The sequence below is a fragment of the Struthio camelus genome, chromosome 3 (assembly GCF_040807025.1).
Source record: "Struthio camelus isolate bStrCam1 chromosome 3, bStrCam1.hap1, whole genome shotgun sequence".
Taxonomy (NCBI): Eukaryota; Metazoa; Chordata; class Aves; order Struthioniformes; family Struthionidae; genus Struthio; species Struthio camelus.
The window spans coordinates 32907466-32924436 of record NC_090944.1 but is presented as its reverse complement, the minus strand read 5'-3'; the positions used below and the strand labels follow the sequence as shown (position 1 = coordinate 32924436).

Genomic DNA, 16971 nt, shown 5'->3' with positions numbered 1-16971 from the left:
GTCAGAACACATTATAAATCCCTCTGAAAAAGACATCAGTGAGTATGTTTAGGCATGAGTAATTATATACACAACAGACAATGTTAGTTTGTAGATACAAGTCTCTGTTGAAATCAATGATATTTTCAGTCATCTACGAACTCGCTGAAGTGAAGCTCATTAAATAATCTTAAAGTTGGCCGTAACGCATATAATTTTGCATTTAGCCCTCTTTCTACCTTACCTTCACCTGTTTGACTCAAATAGATTTCGGAGTAGTATTAGATCATCTTCTGTCACTACTGTTGTTGCTGTTGAAGTTCTTCTGTCTTGCTGCTGGATTTGATGAATCTATTTGGACATGATATTACTACTTTCAACCAAAACCTACTTTACGCATACAAGGGGTATCGCAATGCTTTCTCCACATAGCTCAATATGGTAGTTACTATGAATGGGAGTAGGAAGAAATCCTCTTTGAGGTGAGCAATTTATACAATTAGCAGCCAAAATATAGATGAAGGTAAGGGAAATGGAACTGAAAGAGTGTAGGAATTCTGAAATATCTTGCAAGTGATATTTCATTGCTTGGAGCCATAAACTGATGAGTACGTGGTGAGAATTGAAGCCAATCTGATCTAAAGACTAGCAAACATTGAAAAGGATGATGGTTTTCCTCCTCTTGGCTCCTGCTGCTCCCCTAGTACTACAACCAGTGTTTCCCTGACCTCACAGCAAGTAGGACCAGGCAGACAAAATGGAAGAAAGCTAATAGTATGAAAAATGCAGTAACTCCTCATGCCTCTGATATAGGGTCAGATAGCTGATAATACTAGTCCAAAAGAAAGTTTAGGAACATGTGGCTGTGGGTGAGGTACGCTTTGACCTATTCCATCCCAATTCTAATAAGATTTAGTCTGTGACAACATGCTTTAGCGTTATTAAATTCCAGCACAAATCTTCAGAAAGGACCTTCTAAAAAAAACCTTGAGATTTGTGCTAAAGTTCAGTAATTACCTTTATGGGGTTTGCCATAAGTCTTCTGAGCGTGGTAATGAGATTTTTTGTTTGCTCTGTTTTTTTTTATTTTTTTATCTTTATGATTACTTGTTTACTTAAATGAAGAGTTGTGAGGTCTTGGAAGAAATGAGTTTCCGGAATAGACGTTAAAGCATGAGCAGATATGGGGGAGAAAAAAAAAAAATCACTAGCATAACTCTAGCTAAACAAGTATATCATAGACTGGGTGTAACTAACATTAGCTAAACAGGTATATCATAGACTGGGTGTAATTACCGAAGTGACATTCTGCAATTAAAAAACTGTAAACAGTGTTCAGTAAATAAAACGGGAGTCTGTCTGTGGGCTTCAATTCCTATAAAATCTTCTGTGGCCTTGCACTCAGAGAAAGCTCATATGTCTTTGTCCCCCAACAGCAGGGGAATCAGCCTGGTATGAAGGGCAAGGGAATGACAAAGTATCTTTTATGCAGCACTGCCTTGCTTGGAGCTGTAAAGCTGATGGGTAAATGAGCTTTCCTCCTGTGATCTACAACACTGAGTTCCTGTGAATGTTTAAGCCATCAAATGCATTTTAAACCTTACAGTATATTTTAAGACAGTAAGGTTACTTTAAATAGTGCTAGAGGAAGTTCTGAGTTTCCTAGGTTACTTAGTACTGTATATAGCCTAGGAAGAGCTAAGGTAGCAACTCGGATTTATAAAGGGGTATATGTGGTCCACCATGTCCTGTCCTGCATCATCTGTCACACAGCTCAAGATTCTGCATAGCTGATATTTAAAATGGTCAAATAACAGATTTTTTTCTTATCAACGTAGTATATAAATTCAAAGCTTGCAATGGGATCCACATTGAATGAATCTCTGTTTTTAATGAATCTCTGTTCATTGATTATTTGGATTTTACATATATATATATGTATATAAAAGCATATGGCAAATCCTGATTTATAAATGCTAATTAGTGGGGAGTTTTGAGGACAGGTACTCAAGTGGCTATTACTTTCTCTGTTATTCACTCACTACTGTTCTTGAGAAGAACAGTCCTTCTGTTTGAGGACTACAGACAGATTTCATTTTTACAAAATGAATATTAGCCGATGAAATAGTAGAAATAGGTTCCATTACACATTATACACTGCAGTGGAAAGGAAAATCTTTTGTTTACCTACATCCTCCACAGCTGTTAGTCAACTGACAAATACTCAAAGGGATCTCAAAAGCGTGGTGGGATTAGAGAAACAGATTGATCAAAGGGTGGGAAAAAAAAAAAAACATTAACAAATTTTAGTGTTAAGAGAAACTTCGGTCAGATGAAAATATTACTTTCAAGTTAACTATTTCATTTAACATTTCTTATGCACTTTTTCACTATTTTTACAGTTTAATAAACAGTCATTACCTCATTTCATGTCATTCTGATGGTATGTGGTGATATATGTAAGTCAATGAAGCATTTTAATAACATCTCATTCAAAGTTTCAATATTACCATTGTATTGAGAAGCAGTTTTCAAATTCTGCTTAACATGTTGATTTGATTCTATGTTAAATGTCATGCTCTGAAAGGAAATGTTGGAGGGGGAGTAGGTAAAGGAAGTAGGTAAACACAAGTTGCATATTGTCTACTCATGAAAATACCGAGCATGTTATAGTAGAAACATCATTGTACTCATGGTCCAAGAATATAAACCAGGCAAAACTTTGTGGACCAAAATAACACTTTACAACTAGACTATGGCAGAATTGAGAAGATGCATAAACTTCTGATCCCCTTTCAGATCAGGATTTAATTAAGCATTTCTCATGTTTTCGCAGTATTTCAATAGTTAAATACAAGAAACTATTTGTTCCCAGATACTTGCCTCCTTAATACTGAAATACTTTTCTCATTTTGATATGCAGACAAATATTTACTGTATTCTGTTATGATCTAAATAATATTTGTCTAGCATTTTTTAATTTTATTATTTTTAAGTGTTCATCTCATAGAATGAACTAGATTCAGACTGTTCAGAAAACTGTGGTTTGACATCTGAATCCGAGCATGTCTATAGTTACTAAGGCTGTTGTGTTAATCGTGTGGTTGACGTATTTAGAGACGCACCTTAAATTCTTGCATGCAAATGCTTACAGGAAAAAGTATATAATGGATCTGTCTTCTATGCTCTAAACCTAATGACAAATTGGATTACCTCTGCAAAACTCAGATACATTATATGTGCTTGAAATGAAAATTTTTGATGTACTCCTTCATGTTCAGAAATTAGCAGCATTTGCCAACTGGAACAGATATCTGAATTTGGTAGAGTAAGGATTGAAATTCTTGGATGTGTTTAGAACAGAAAGCTTTAGTTTGCGAGAGGAAGACTATAGGTGGGAGGGACAATTAAGTACAAAGATGCCACATGCTTCCACCTCAGCAGTGCCACAAAGAAGCTGTCCGCATGCTTTCTGAACATGGGATAGATGAAGACCTATTTTTTTGCAGTCTTCCATCCTGATCTGGAATTTGTTGAACTATTTTAAGTAATTTAAAAGTTATTTTAGAACCTGGATTTATGCTTCTTGAATCTGACAACTCTTAAAATGGTTAAATTAGGAACTGTTAGAGAAAAATGCAGTTAGAAATGATTAGAAGTGTTCTTTATGAGCCCATGGAGCTCTAGGTGCATGCAAGCTGTGTGCTGAAAGAACTTAAACTCTGTAAGCCGATGTTTTTCTTTGGTTTTGTTTCATATAACTTCCTGTTTTAGAAGGAAACTTCTGGGATGGGGGGAGGGTGCTCTCAGAGCCCTTACAGTAAAATCTCGAGTTTCAGTTATTGGTCAGCTTGCCAGTACAAGGAACTGCGGTCCATACAAATAACTAAACCTAGCTGCTTCTAAAGAAGTTTTAAAATAAATTATTTATTGAAAAAGCCTAGATTCTCTTACAGGGAAACGTTAAATCTCTGATTTTAAATCACTTTCATAGAAAAAAAAATTCATTTATAAGAAAATATTTTGACTACGCAGCTTCATCCTGAAATGCATTGATTCCAGCACAACTTTAGTAGACAGAGAAGCTGATCATAAATATTTCATTTGCAGCTGGGTGTACCAGAAATGCTTTACTCAATAGTATTTTGTATCTTTCATGAGGAGACCTTTGGCACACAGCATTATTAAAGACCACCAGGGATAGCAGAGTTTTAATAGAATAAAATATTAGATGAAAAATGCCCCCTTGATTATTAATAAAACAATTTAAATCCCCTACAGTTTGTCTTTGCTGAATTTAGACACCTGGTTTACATATGAAAATCCTATTCATTTTAATATCTGACTATGAATTCTTTGACTGAATGCTTATGATTAAATATAAGCATGCATAGAAATGTGTCACTGGATTGTGACTTACATGTCTCAGAGAGAAATGAAGCTATGATAACTTTTTCTGAAGCTCATCCTATTAAATACAGAGGCTACATTTCATTGTCTTGAGAAAAAGTTTAGGAATCAAACAGCAACTGAGGAGAGACGGCAAATATTCAAAAGGCTTTATTTTCACAAAAGCCATTCCAGTAAGCAGTTTGCTGGAAGCTGCAGGTGCCTGACGATCTGAGAGATCTGCTGTGACTTTGAAAGAACCTGCCTGTTGCCCTGGGAATAAATCTAGTATTGAAGGAGGTGCTGGAGGGAAAGAGTAAAGAGAAGTGAAGTGTGACGTTTTCTAGAGTTCTTTGGTTATCCATACAGCAGTTTACTCAAAATACCTTCTCAAAATACCTTAAACCTCATGTTAGAAAATGGAATATCTTAGTGGGAAGAATGTAAAATAAAAATTAACTCTTCTCTCCCAAAATCCTTAACTGAAACTGGAAAAGAAAATCTGATGTTTCTTTAATTTTACCAATAAAATTATTGCATATTTGAGTTTGCAATTCTTGAATTTTCTTTTCATGAGAGTACCTTTTCCTTCAGATTTTGAGGCATCAACAAAGACTATATAAGCAATGAAAAATACCCATGTTGTTGTCTTCTTATATTAGATATTTTTCATCTCTTTCATACTGCTTATATTTCATGAGAATGGCTCTTGTCAAAGGCATTTAATAGAAGGACTTTTTTTGTTGATGTTAGTGCAAATATTTAGTTCCTATAGGGATCCTCTTTGTGAAGAGACATTAAATATGTAGTAATTCATATAGCATTGTTATTATTCTTTTATTGCTTTAGCATTCAACATCTAAAATAAATTCCAACAAGCTCTAAACTTAATTTCCAAGCTGTCAAAAAAACATAATTGTCTCTAATGCACATAAATGCCACATATTGGAGATACAGAAGTAGCACTTAACAATTTGAAATATGTTGCTGGTTTCATGAAGAACAAGAGGAAAGAATATCCTATATAGTAGCAAGGTTTTTCACAGTCAACCTTGGAAGTACATTAAATACGTGGGTGAACAATGAAGGCAGAATATGTTTCTCTCTTGAGATGTTACCCCTCACCTTGACAAACTCTCTTATAAGTAGAAAACCTGTTTAGCTATAAACAGCTGCTGCGATTGCTAAATGAACATAAAGCTTTCACTTGCTTATCATTTAACAGTTGGCAGACTGCAGAACTCCTTTTTGGGGAGAAAATTCACAGCTCTGTATTATCAGACAGATACAGAAAATCACTTTCTCTTGCAGGGTTTATATGAAGCAAATTGGTGAGCAAGGTGGTACCTTTGGGAGCAGTGCAGTCCAAAGCTGTAGCCTTTTAAACCGCAGAAACCCATCAAAGGACACAGATAGCTAGCTGTTCCACCAGCTAACATCTTCATGCAACAGAGTTTCATATCCTATCATAAAGATATATTCAAAACAAAACCCTTGGTTGTATATGAGGGGACTGTCCTGTTCCATTGGAAATGGTAGTGGAGATAACTTTCTAATTTCTCCTCCAAAATAATTGTTGTAAAGGGAAAGCTGTTCTCTTCAGTGCTCCTCTCTCCTAAAAACAACTTGTATTTTATTTTATCCAGCGTTGCTGCAATGGAGTGTATTTTAAGTTACCTTTGAGATACTGGGGTTTTTATTGATCTTGTTTATTTAAAATGGGGTGTAACATTGAATTATTTAAAAGCAGAACAGATGTGAAGGGTTCTCTGAGGGACTGCAAAGAGATGGGGCAGTGATCACATAGCCATCCAAAAGTTTAGTGTTAGCTACTGGAGTAGCTGCCGATGTACTTTCTCTTCTTTGTCTGGCATGAGTGAGCCATCAAACCCATTATGATATCTACTTCTATGCCAGTATATTAAGCAGCGTCAGGACATAGGTTGGGGCACTAGTGCTCAAGCATTTATACTGTTGTTAGACGGATTCACAGCACAGATTTTTGCTGGGGTCAAGTAGCGCTTTCCCAAATGACTCTTGGACATGATTCAGAAGTTGGTGCAGGCCAGTGACTGCTCTGAACAGGCAAGCTGGATGCAGCTATCCTGTTTTGTAGGCTCAGAAGATGCAATAATAACATGCCAGCTGATTTCAGAACCATAGGATGTACTCTGAGCATAGGACGTTTAGTTTTGGTATATATGTACCAGCACATCTCCTGCACATCTTCACAGTATGTGAAGTCTCTACAATTTATTATGGTGCCCAGTGAACCAGTCTTCTGGCGCTCTGTGTAGACGGCACTTCTGATTTTTTTTTTTTTTTTTCCAGATTTAGAGATCACCCTTACCACCTTTCAGAAGTACTTTCTATAGTACAGAAACAAACAAGGAATTAATGAATTCTGAGACTATTTCTATATTAATCTTTTTTCCATTACTTCCAGTAAATAACCTTTCAGACAAATAATAGCAGACAATCTCCTTTAGTTGCACATTGAACAAGTATTGTAATAAAGTAAACTTCTCTTTTGATAAGGCATCAGCCTTGCAGATGGCTTCATTGTTCAAATAGCCACAATACTAATTTGGCTGTCAAGATTGTGATAAAAATGAGGAGAATGAAAATACCTTATGGTGTTCCATATGCTGTTTTGCGCTCAGGGTTAAAATAGGCAACGACGACTGAAGTGGACAAAATGTCATATTACATTAAAAAAATAGAATTAGATTGTCTTTTTTTTTTTCCTTTTTTTTTTTTTTTAACCATACTCATGGTGTTGAAGTCCCAGAGAATTATGAAGATGAAGGCAAGGATATTGTTTAAAAGTGTCTGCCACAGTCTGATATAACAACTAGGTAATAACTCAGTGTAATTTCCAGATCAGAAGGGTCCTGAAAGTTAGTCCCATATAGATTAAGTTTTGCTTAGATCATTACTGAAAGTGATTTAAAAAAAAAAAAAAAAAAAAAGCTAATACAGAATTCAGGTGGATTGTAAAATGGCAGCTGTGCAAAATAAGCTTCAGAGTAAGTTTTAGGAAAAAGGAGATTATTTCTAATTTGCAATACAACTTAAGAAATCTTCCCTCATGAGGGATTCTGGAGATCTGATGGAAATCAGATTCAAGCCTGAGGACAAAGATGCTTCAGAAATTGGAGTGGAATTCGATACCAAACGTTTCATGGGAAATCTGTCCACTCTTGTTGCCATTCTCCAGTTCCTTACAACTTTATTAATTTGTAAACAATACTAATGTATTTCCATATCATTAATCTTATCTTTCTCCTGAGAACAATGGCAGTTCTTCATCAGAAGTTTCAACAGGTGTACCTCTTCTTGTGTTTCTACTTATTCTTTCAGCTTTGTTTATAAAAAATGCAAGAGTGCACCCATTGCTTATGTTTAACTATATGACTACATTTTAAAATTTGCACATCTGTGCAAAAAGCTGGCTTGTACAGAAATGGAGATTGTTCCATTCTTGTGCTGCCAGGTTCACCCTGCTCTGTGCTGTGCAGAACTGAGGGCTAGCTGCTGTGAGCCGGCTCACAGCATGAGGACAATAGCTGTAGCTAGAGAAAAGGCTAAGCTGACTTCTTTGCTAGAGTGTAGCATTATATTAACGTGATGCTTTCAGGACTCTATTATCTACATACTTCATTGCATTTTGTGAAAGTACTAGTTAGTTTGAAACTCTTTGCACTGTGCTCCATTGTGTGGCATAGATGTGCCCTAAATCACTTAGTTTTGAAAATATTTCTGAATGTCTTGATTTAACCTCTCTGCTCCCTCAGCATTAGTGTAATAAAAGGCTGCTATCTACATTTTCAAGCAAGTGTTTACCATGACATATGTATACACACATTTATTTGGTTTCTGTGGTTTCTCTATGAATACAGCTGCATTTAAACCTGTGTCTTGCTCCCTTAGAATGACATGATCCTAGAAATTCTTATTTTCAAAAATTCTGAAATTGGAGGCTTAATTTCTATTTCCTTTTTCTCAGTCTTGTATGTGATTAAAGGGATATCATACAGCTTTGTAGTAACAAACATTTTCTTTTAATAAAAAGTGGAAACAGGACTAAACACTTATAACAAGCAATATAATGCAAGCAATATATTGTAATTCAGGTTTTCAATGGATTTAAGTCACTGTTCTTCTCTAGAGCCCTATCTTCTATCACCTATTAGTGAAGTAGGACTTTTAGCAGTGTGCTCACACTTACTGGATGTACAAGGACATCAGGTTAGCATGATTCACCTTAAGGTGAAAGAGTTTACCTTAAGTGTCTCACACCAAAATTGAATAATGAAAAAAGAAACATTTAAGTTTTGCATGATGGGCCACAGATCATTTTTCTGTAAACATTGTACTTGTCAAATGGGTAGTATGTGCAAAATATGTTCTATGACATCAATTCCAGAAGCTCTAAGGGTGCCATTTTATCTTCCAGAGATGATAATTTTAGAAAAAAACAAGAGTTTTAAGCATATGTATTTATCTAACCCCTAAAATTCTCTCTTTCCAATTAATTAGAATGCTTCAAACAATCATTAAAATTATGTCAAGTTGCATATGTAGATGTTGCAGGAATTGTTTTGGAGAATTTACATAATTAACAGAAAGGCTGAAAAAATAGGAGGGTTGCTGTTGTCATCTTCCCTGTTTCCACTCCTCCTCCTTTCATTGAAAGTCAGTTTTAGTGTTGAAATGATGTCATCCCAGCTTACTTGTTAACTACGTTTACCACAGTTATGATAGTATTTTAGTGCCCAGTCTAACTGTGGCACAGCAAACAGTTATTTTTAGTTCAGTGATACCAACTTTCACAGCCCAAATTATTTAATTAACATCAAATAAATTTCGTTAATAATGTAGTTACAATTGTAATACACAGAAACCTCCTAGCATATAGCTTATTACTATAATTATTATTATTTTGGTGTTATGCTCACCCTTCCACTGCATTCTGGGCCCCAGGGGCAATGTACCAGTCTTCCTCATGAAGAAGAATGGGTGTAGGGTTGATAGGGTTACAGCAGCTCCATCCTTGGCCAGGGACATATGAGCAGAGGTTAATTCAGGGTAGAAGGGACATTAGGAGGTTTCTAGTCCAATCTCTTGCTCAAAGCAGGGTCAGCTGTGAGATAGGAGCAGGTTGCACGAGGCTTTGTCCAGTCAGGTCCTGAAAACCTCCAAAGATGGAGACTGCACAGCCCTGCTGGGCAACCCTGCTCCGTTGCTTGGCTGTCGTCGTGGGGATGATGTTTTTCCTTATTTCCAGTTTGAACTTTTTCTCTCATCTTTTATTATGCTGTCATGCACGAGGCTCTGTGAAGAGCCTGGCTCCATTGTCTTGAATATCTTCCTCCTCCTCTTCTCCAGGATGAACAAACCCAGTACCCTCAGTGCACTGATGTTAATGGTTTATTCCTCCCATGGATCTGTTTTGGGCCTTTTTAATGTATTTTTTTAACACATATTTTATCCCTTGCTTTTCCTTCATTTTTCAGCAACCTTACATTACATCCAAATATAGCATGTACGATGCTGTGTGCGTGTATTGATAGTTCTCCTTTATTACTCCTAAAAATAGCACAAAGACCTGGTTTGCATTTATTTTGTTTATAGCTATAGGCTATCTGATATCATCCTGTGTCCCGTTTCTTTTCATTTTGTGCTGGTACTGTAGTACACTTCATCCTATGTCCCCACTTTCAAGGCTTCTGCTGTCAAACTGTGACTGAATTCTCCTTTGTAGTACTATAAAGATAAAATATATTTATGATCCTATCTTGCATGAAATAATTCCTTGTTAAGATCATGGTTACTTCACACAGTTATATAAAGTGAAAGTAGTACAAATTAAGCAATAGCTACCAAGTTACTAGAAAATTGCTGTAACAGTTAAACCAGCTAACAAAAGCTCTAAGAAAGCAATGGCTGGTTCAGACCAAGAAAGCCTGACAAGCCTCAGTCTTGATGCAAAGTCAGTACAAAGCCTGTGATCGGTTCCTCACAATGACAGTACCCTGTAGCCCAGTAGAGACAATAATTTCTATCAAGTTTCCAAGAAGCGCTGAAGTACAGTGAGTCTGCATATTATAATTACTAGATTTATGCACTGTTCTCCAAACTTTAACCAAAATGCAGTTACCAAGTGCAATATGCTTATACTAATTTCAACTCCAGTTGAAATTTCCAAAACTGCACATACAATCTGTGAAAAGACAAGTAAACTCTCCCATTCTAATTGCCTTGGATAGCATTAATCTATCTAGCGAGCATTTAATTAGAGCATTTAATCCCATTAGTTGATGCTCTGCTCACATGATTTGAGGGAGTTGACTAGTATTCCCAACCTGATAGTCGATGTTAGCTCCAGAGAAAATTGGACTGTACTCTGCAGGTAAGCCACAAACAGTAATATTCAACATTGTATTCACTCAACTAATTTTAAAGGGCTGTTCTTAAAGGGAAAGATGTTTTCTGTCGTGTGTGTCTAGTGCAGGTATAATAAATCTACAGTTATCAATGTAACCTGCATGCTTTTGGTTCAAACAAAAAGAAAATCAATCAGTTCCTTGTAGTGTCTTGATATTTCACAAGAATATTACAATTTAAAAAGTCACAAGAATTTTTTTTATTTAGGTATTTTTGAAGTAGCTTGATTTTGAAATAGATTTATCTCTTAGCAGAATATGTATGCTTATTGAATAGATTAATGGCATTTCTGACTCTCATATGTTTTACTTTGTCATTTACTTTAACACGTGGACTCAAGCCGGAATACTTCCAGACTCTTAGGTTAGATATTTCTGAATTTGAAAACTTTTTTTGTCCCCTCCCTGTCCCTTAGCCAGATCTATCATACATCAAGTTCAAAACTGTTTCGACTTAGAGAGGAAAATCATATTTAAGTAGTATTTAAAGGAATAGTTTCTCTTACAATTTTAGTTTATGTCTATGTAATTTTCCTTTATCTCATGTCACACATAGATTGTTTGTTACAGTAGGAAAGCCCTTAAAATTCATCCCAAAGGAAAATGATGTACATATTCAGATACATAAAAATTTATTCAGATAGTACTTTAACTTTGTGCCTTTTTCCTTGAGCTTGAATGAATACCTGTGGCATCCTGCCAAAAAAAAAAATACACTGTAATATATTGGTAAAGAGACAGTTCATGATGGACTTTATATAAAATTCTTTAATATTTTATCAAGGGGACTAAATTCTGGAGATGCCATCTTGTCCTTTTATTATTCAGTCCTTAGCTTGCAAATATGGGCAATCTGTTTTCCATTGCTTCCTCAGCTTGCTGAAAATTCAGGCTACGTAGTCCACCACCTGCATGAATGGGGCATTCTGTACTGGTTATGTTCTCCATCTTTTCGTTCCACCCTGTACAAACAAAGACTTAACTGATATTCTAATATTTGTGCAAGAATCCTTTGTCAGGTATTTGTTCTATATATGAATCTAAGATTTTATTTTATACAAAGTAGATGTTATTAAGAAGCTTTAGATCATGGTTTCATAATGCTGTTCCTTTTGATATCTTAAGCTGTTTTCCTCCCACTGCTCTTCATTCTTACTCTCACACTGCACCTAATGAGTAACTTGCAGAATTGTATATATATATATATATTTTTTTTTTTCCCCTAAAGCTAGGATGTGAACTGTTCCAATTTCCAACTGTTCCTGATCCTCCAAGAATGCATTTATATGTATGTTTGAGGATTTTTTTATTTTTCTCATTCCAAGCCAGATCAGTTCTCTGATCTTGTTCATGAATTGGTCATATAAAACTACCATACCAGAAGAACCAAGAGGATTAGCATAGGGAAGCACAGGAAATAAGTGGCAGGGAAAGGAAATACCTTACACAGGTATTGCTGCTTCCCTCTGGGTAATGGAAAACATATGACTGTAATGATTAAAGAAGCCTCCTAACAGGAAAAAGGTCTATGATCAAACTACTAGCCTGAAATTAGGCATTTTATCAATGTATAGTTTCAGTTTTGAATGATTTTGAATGATTTTAGATTTTCCACTTTTCTGAATGTGGGTACTCTGGAGCTGTTGTTTTAAGCAAAGATGTTTAAGGAAAGGAACTGAAACTGTGGAATGCCACCTACCAGGTGAAGGTACCAATCGTCACGCAAGAAATCACCATCCTGGCTTTTGCCACAGTCATGTTTTCGTTCACGTAGACACAACAAATAATGTCAACCAGAGAAAGAAATAAATACTATTCTCTTCCCCCTTGCTGCATCCTGCCCATCTAAGTTAGAGCCCAGTGTTTAGGATAATCTTCAAGACAATAGGAAATTTGAAGACAAACGTCTAAGTAGAGAACATAACTGAATGTAGGTAGATGTCCAAAATCTAGTACAACCTTTTCTGATTACTGAATATAAGAGCAGCAGCCAAGTAAAACAAAAGTAATGCCTTTCTCGTGTAAAATCTTGAGTTACAAAACACAAAAATGCTGAACTTGCCTAGTATGTTTCAGTAAAATCTACAACAGGATTTTCTCTGATGAGATTTTAGATGAACTTGTGGCAATTTATTTCACAGGAGAAAGTGGAAGATGTAGAGAGATGCAGCAATTATGTGAAAACTATAATCAGACGTAAATGTTGAAGTTTTCACACTCAGTGTTTCAGCATCAGCAACTTCCAAAACTCTTCAAAGAGCAAGGAATTTATTAATGTTTACACAAAAAACTTAACTACAGTACAAATTTAAAATGTGTTTAATCTAAGCTTAAAAAAAAAACACACACAAATGATCCATGTGGACGTCTTGAGAGTTCTTTATTTTTTGTAGTCTTCTCTCTTACACAGTGGTAGGAAGCAAGCTTTTTTTTTTTTTTTTTGCATGTATGCAACATGCTAATTATTCCTATACCTTGCCATCTGATTTAATAAACAACATGTGCATATGCCACTGCACTGTCTTAAAAAGACATATTTGTAAAACTCCTTAGAAAAAAACCTTTCTGTTAAGCATGATCCTGTTTAACAACTTTCTTTTTTCTAAGAGATCAGCTTTCTGTGTGCATTAAATACAGTGTAGATGTACTACAGAAAGCGTGAATGTGATTTACAGTAATCAATATTGAAATGGTGCTTAAAACAGTAAGCCAAACAAAACAAGGGAAAAATGCATATATACATGATAAATGCAGGCTCAAGAAAATGCTACAAATATTATACAAAGGTCAGTTTGGATATTTGTTCTAGCAGGGGTGATACAAAGTGTGTTGGGGGGGCAGGTTGAGGTGTTTTGCTTTTTATATTAAACAGTGCTCATTATAGTGTGGATAGATTGTTCAGCATGTGGCAAATGCCGTATGTCGGTTTGGGGATTTCAAAGAAAATTGCTGAAATTTCACACCCTTCAGAAATTCAGATTGTTGTGCTGCGAACAAAGGGTTGGTAACAGAACGTGTTCTTCTGAAGAGCAGTTCGCTTGTCTCACCTTGTCTGAGCGCTGCATGCTGTGAGACACTGACTCATGCAGACGATGTGTTCTGGGCTCCTTCATTCCCTACGAGATCAGCTGACTCGTGAGAATTTACAAACTCGGCTCACTAAAGTTCACATTAAAAATGATATTTTTGTCAAAATTGAGAAGGCTTAGCTGAAAGGTGCTTTCACAGAATCTACAGCCACACAGGGTAAATTACTGTTTTCTCCTTTTCGTTTAGGTCCATGAAACACAGCACACTGAACTGTATGTTACCTGAGGAGTTCCCAGGTAGCAAGCTATGTAAAGAATGTAATTATTCTCCTATAGCTAGAGTTTTTGAAACAGTGAATACTTCTTCTGTCCTTATGCTGCTGTTTTTCATATTCCTGAAGCAGGGAGCAAATTATCTGATACATCTATTGACGTAGGAGTCTGCAATGCTAAATAGATGGAAGCCCTCATAACAGAAATAATTTTCTGATGCCGTTTTTTAAGAATAGTAAGTTGAAAAACATACTGCTGCATTTTGATTATTACAAGGAATTCTACAAAAAAAGCAGCAAAAAAAAAGTATTTAATTAGAAGAGGAAAAAAAACCCACACCATTTCTTCTAGAAACTGAAAGGACAAGAACTGCTGGGACTTGATAACTGTAGTGCTGTCGTCCATAGTATTTAGCCATTGTTATAACCCTGTAACATAAAAAAGAGTAAGCTCATGCTTTGTTCTCTTAAAATTGCTGTTCTTAACCTAGCATGGCAGGTCTTAGTAGTTCAAAGTCCAATTTGATTTAGTATCAATAATCATTGCAGAGAACGATGGCAGCAATAAGGAGCTGATGATTGTGAAAATGTCTCAAACTGTTTTTACTCATAATTCATCTATACAGTTTCAGTAAGCATTCGATGACCTATATGTCCTGCCCTCATTAAGCACAGACTTTCTTGGTAATGTAATTCCAAGTATGAGTCGGATTGCCTCCTGTTTTGAGAAGAGGGAACAAGCAGAAAGAAGAAATATTGTAAAAAAATTAGACTTCAGATTACTAGTTCTGTAAACTGTACATATACTTGAGAAAGATATATGTAAATACTTAAATGCTCCAATGCTTTTGTAATAGTGACAGGAAAAACCTTGATTATGCAATATATTTTGTTTAATCATGTAAATACATCGAGATAGATAGAAATATCTTGGTATGTTCCTGTCTTCCATTTTCAAATAAAAGTATGCTTTTCCATGTAAAATGAGAAGCCAATTAACTTTCTCATTCTATGTCAAAATTATTTTGAACTGCTTCAAATGAAAAGAACTACCAGAGCCAAAAAGCAAGGTAGTGGCGTGCTGACTGATCAGGAAATGTGCGACTGGTAGTGTTTCGACCTGTCTCCAATTGTGGGAGCTAGGTGAGGAAGTTTCTGCATTCCTAAGTATCTCTCTTTAAACTTCAGGGAGTCATTTTTATTTAAAAATATTTTATAAATTAAGTCTAACTTCAAATTAGTCGTACTCCTCTCCTATCTCCGCCTTCCATACAGCTGTATGAAAACTGTTCCATAATTTCGTATTTTGTGATTAGAATACTCGTCATTTTCAACCTGCTTGTAATTGTGATTAGTTCCTGCAACTTTTATTTTTGTCCCAGCCCTGCCTTCGGCTTATGTAGTGTTTCCTGTGACCCTGTGTTTGGTTTCTGCTGTCTACATAGTGATTGTATTTTAGTCTTTGTTTCTCCGATAAAAGCTGTCAAAGCCTTCCCATATCCTCTTAAAAGTCTCTCCGGTCTCTTGATCACTTCAGTAGCTCTGCTCTGCACCTGCTTCAGATGGAATTGCTCTTATTTGAATAAGGGTAATCGGGTCTGTATGCAGACCTCCAGATGAGGTCTTAGCAGTTCCTTGTACTTATCTTCCTTTTTGATAACCATCTTGTTTAACACAGAGATGTTTACTTTTTTGCCTTTATATCCTATGGGATTTCAACCATGGGATGGCTTTGATTTTCGTAAGTGTAGGTCGTTTGTTTAATGAGATACTCAAAAGTTGTCTGATTAAAAAATATATTGACTCAGTTGAGTCCATCAATCTTCAAAAAACAATCCTGTATCCTACTCTGTTTTCCATGACTTCCTGTCGTTAACCATTCCTTCCTTAGGTTTTAAAGTTGTGTTATTCTTGCATACTTTCAAATCATGAGTATGTTAAGGACACATGTAGAAGTTTTTGAGCAGAATGCAATAAAAAAAAATCAGAGAACCAAAATACAACAGAAAAGAGTAGCAAGTAATGTCTGAACATTTTCTTTTTTTATTAGTATTAATTCAGTGTCTTCTCTCAAATATGACTGCTAAGGTACCACCTCATAAAGTCTGAATGGGCATTTAATCTCACTTTACTCCTTTCCAGTTTTAGTTGTGAAAGTAGGAATTTCTTCATTGCCAAAAGGTCAAAATGATCTTTCTCCGAATGAGAAGGGCACTCGACAGATGTTGCATGCATTTGCAGTAATCATACTGACAAATTAGAAGACAGATCATTGAACACAGCAGCTCTTTAAAGGTGGGGGAAAAGCATGAACTTGGCATTTTGAAGAATATAACTAATGACTTTTGATCTCTGGTAGCAGATAATGCTTCAATTCATACATTTTTCATGGTCCCAAATGCTTTTTATAGCCTCTTCCTGGATTGTCATGCTCAGCTCATACTTTACTCTCCTTTTTCAAAAAGAGAGCTAAAAATGAGGAATATTGCTCACTGATCTCAGCTCATCTAGCAAACAGTGTGGCATATCTGAGTCAAAGTAAATGTGACGAAATAGAAAGTTTTAGCTTTAACTTCAAATTACCTTTGCACTTGAGAGTTCTCTAGTATTGTTTGTACAATATTGACTTTTATAGTCTCATAACCAACGGCAATACATTTATTATATACTTTATAATAAAAGTAAGCACACTAAAAATAAAATCCATCAATCTTTCATTATTACCTGCACAAGAAAATTAAAATATCAATCTCAATGTGGGAAATGTATTAGAGTGTTAAAGTTGTTGCATACTCCCAAATGATTTTCATAGCTGTGCAATCCAATACAATTTTGCACATCCTTAGAGACTGA

The 16971-nt window shown here is 35.6% G+C and overlaps 1 protein-coding gene across 2 annotated transcripts in view; it reads left to right on the top strand.

Annotated features, from left to right (window-relative positions):
- CSMD1 (CUB and Sushi multiple domains 1) overlaps nt 1-16971 on the top strand; it is a 1260625-nt gene that overhangs the window by 549435 nt on the left and 694219 nt on the right. The gene's annotated exons all lie outside the window — the stretch shown is intronic.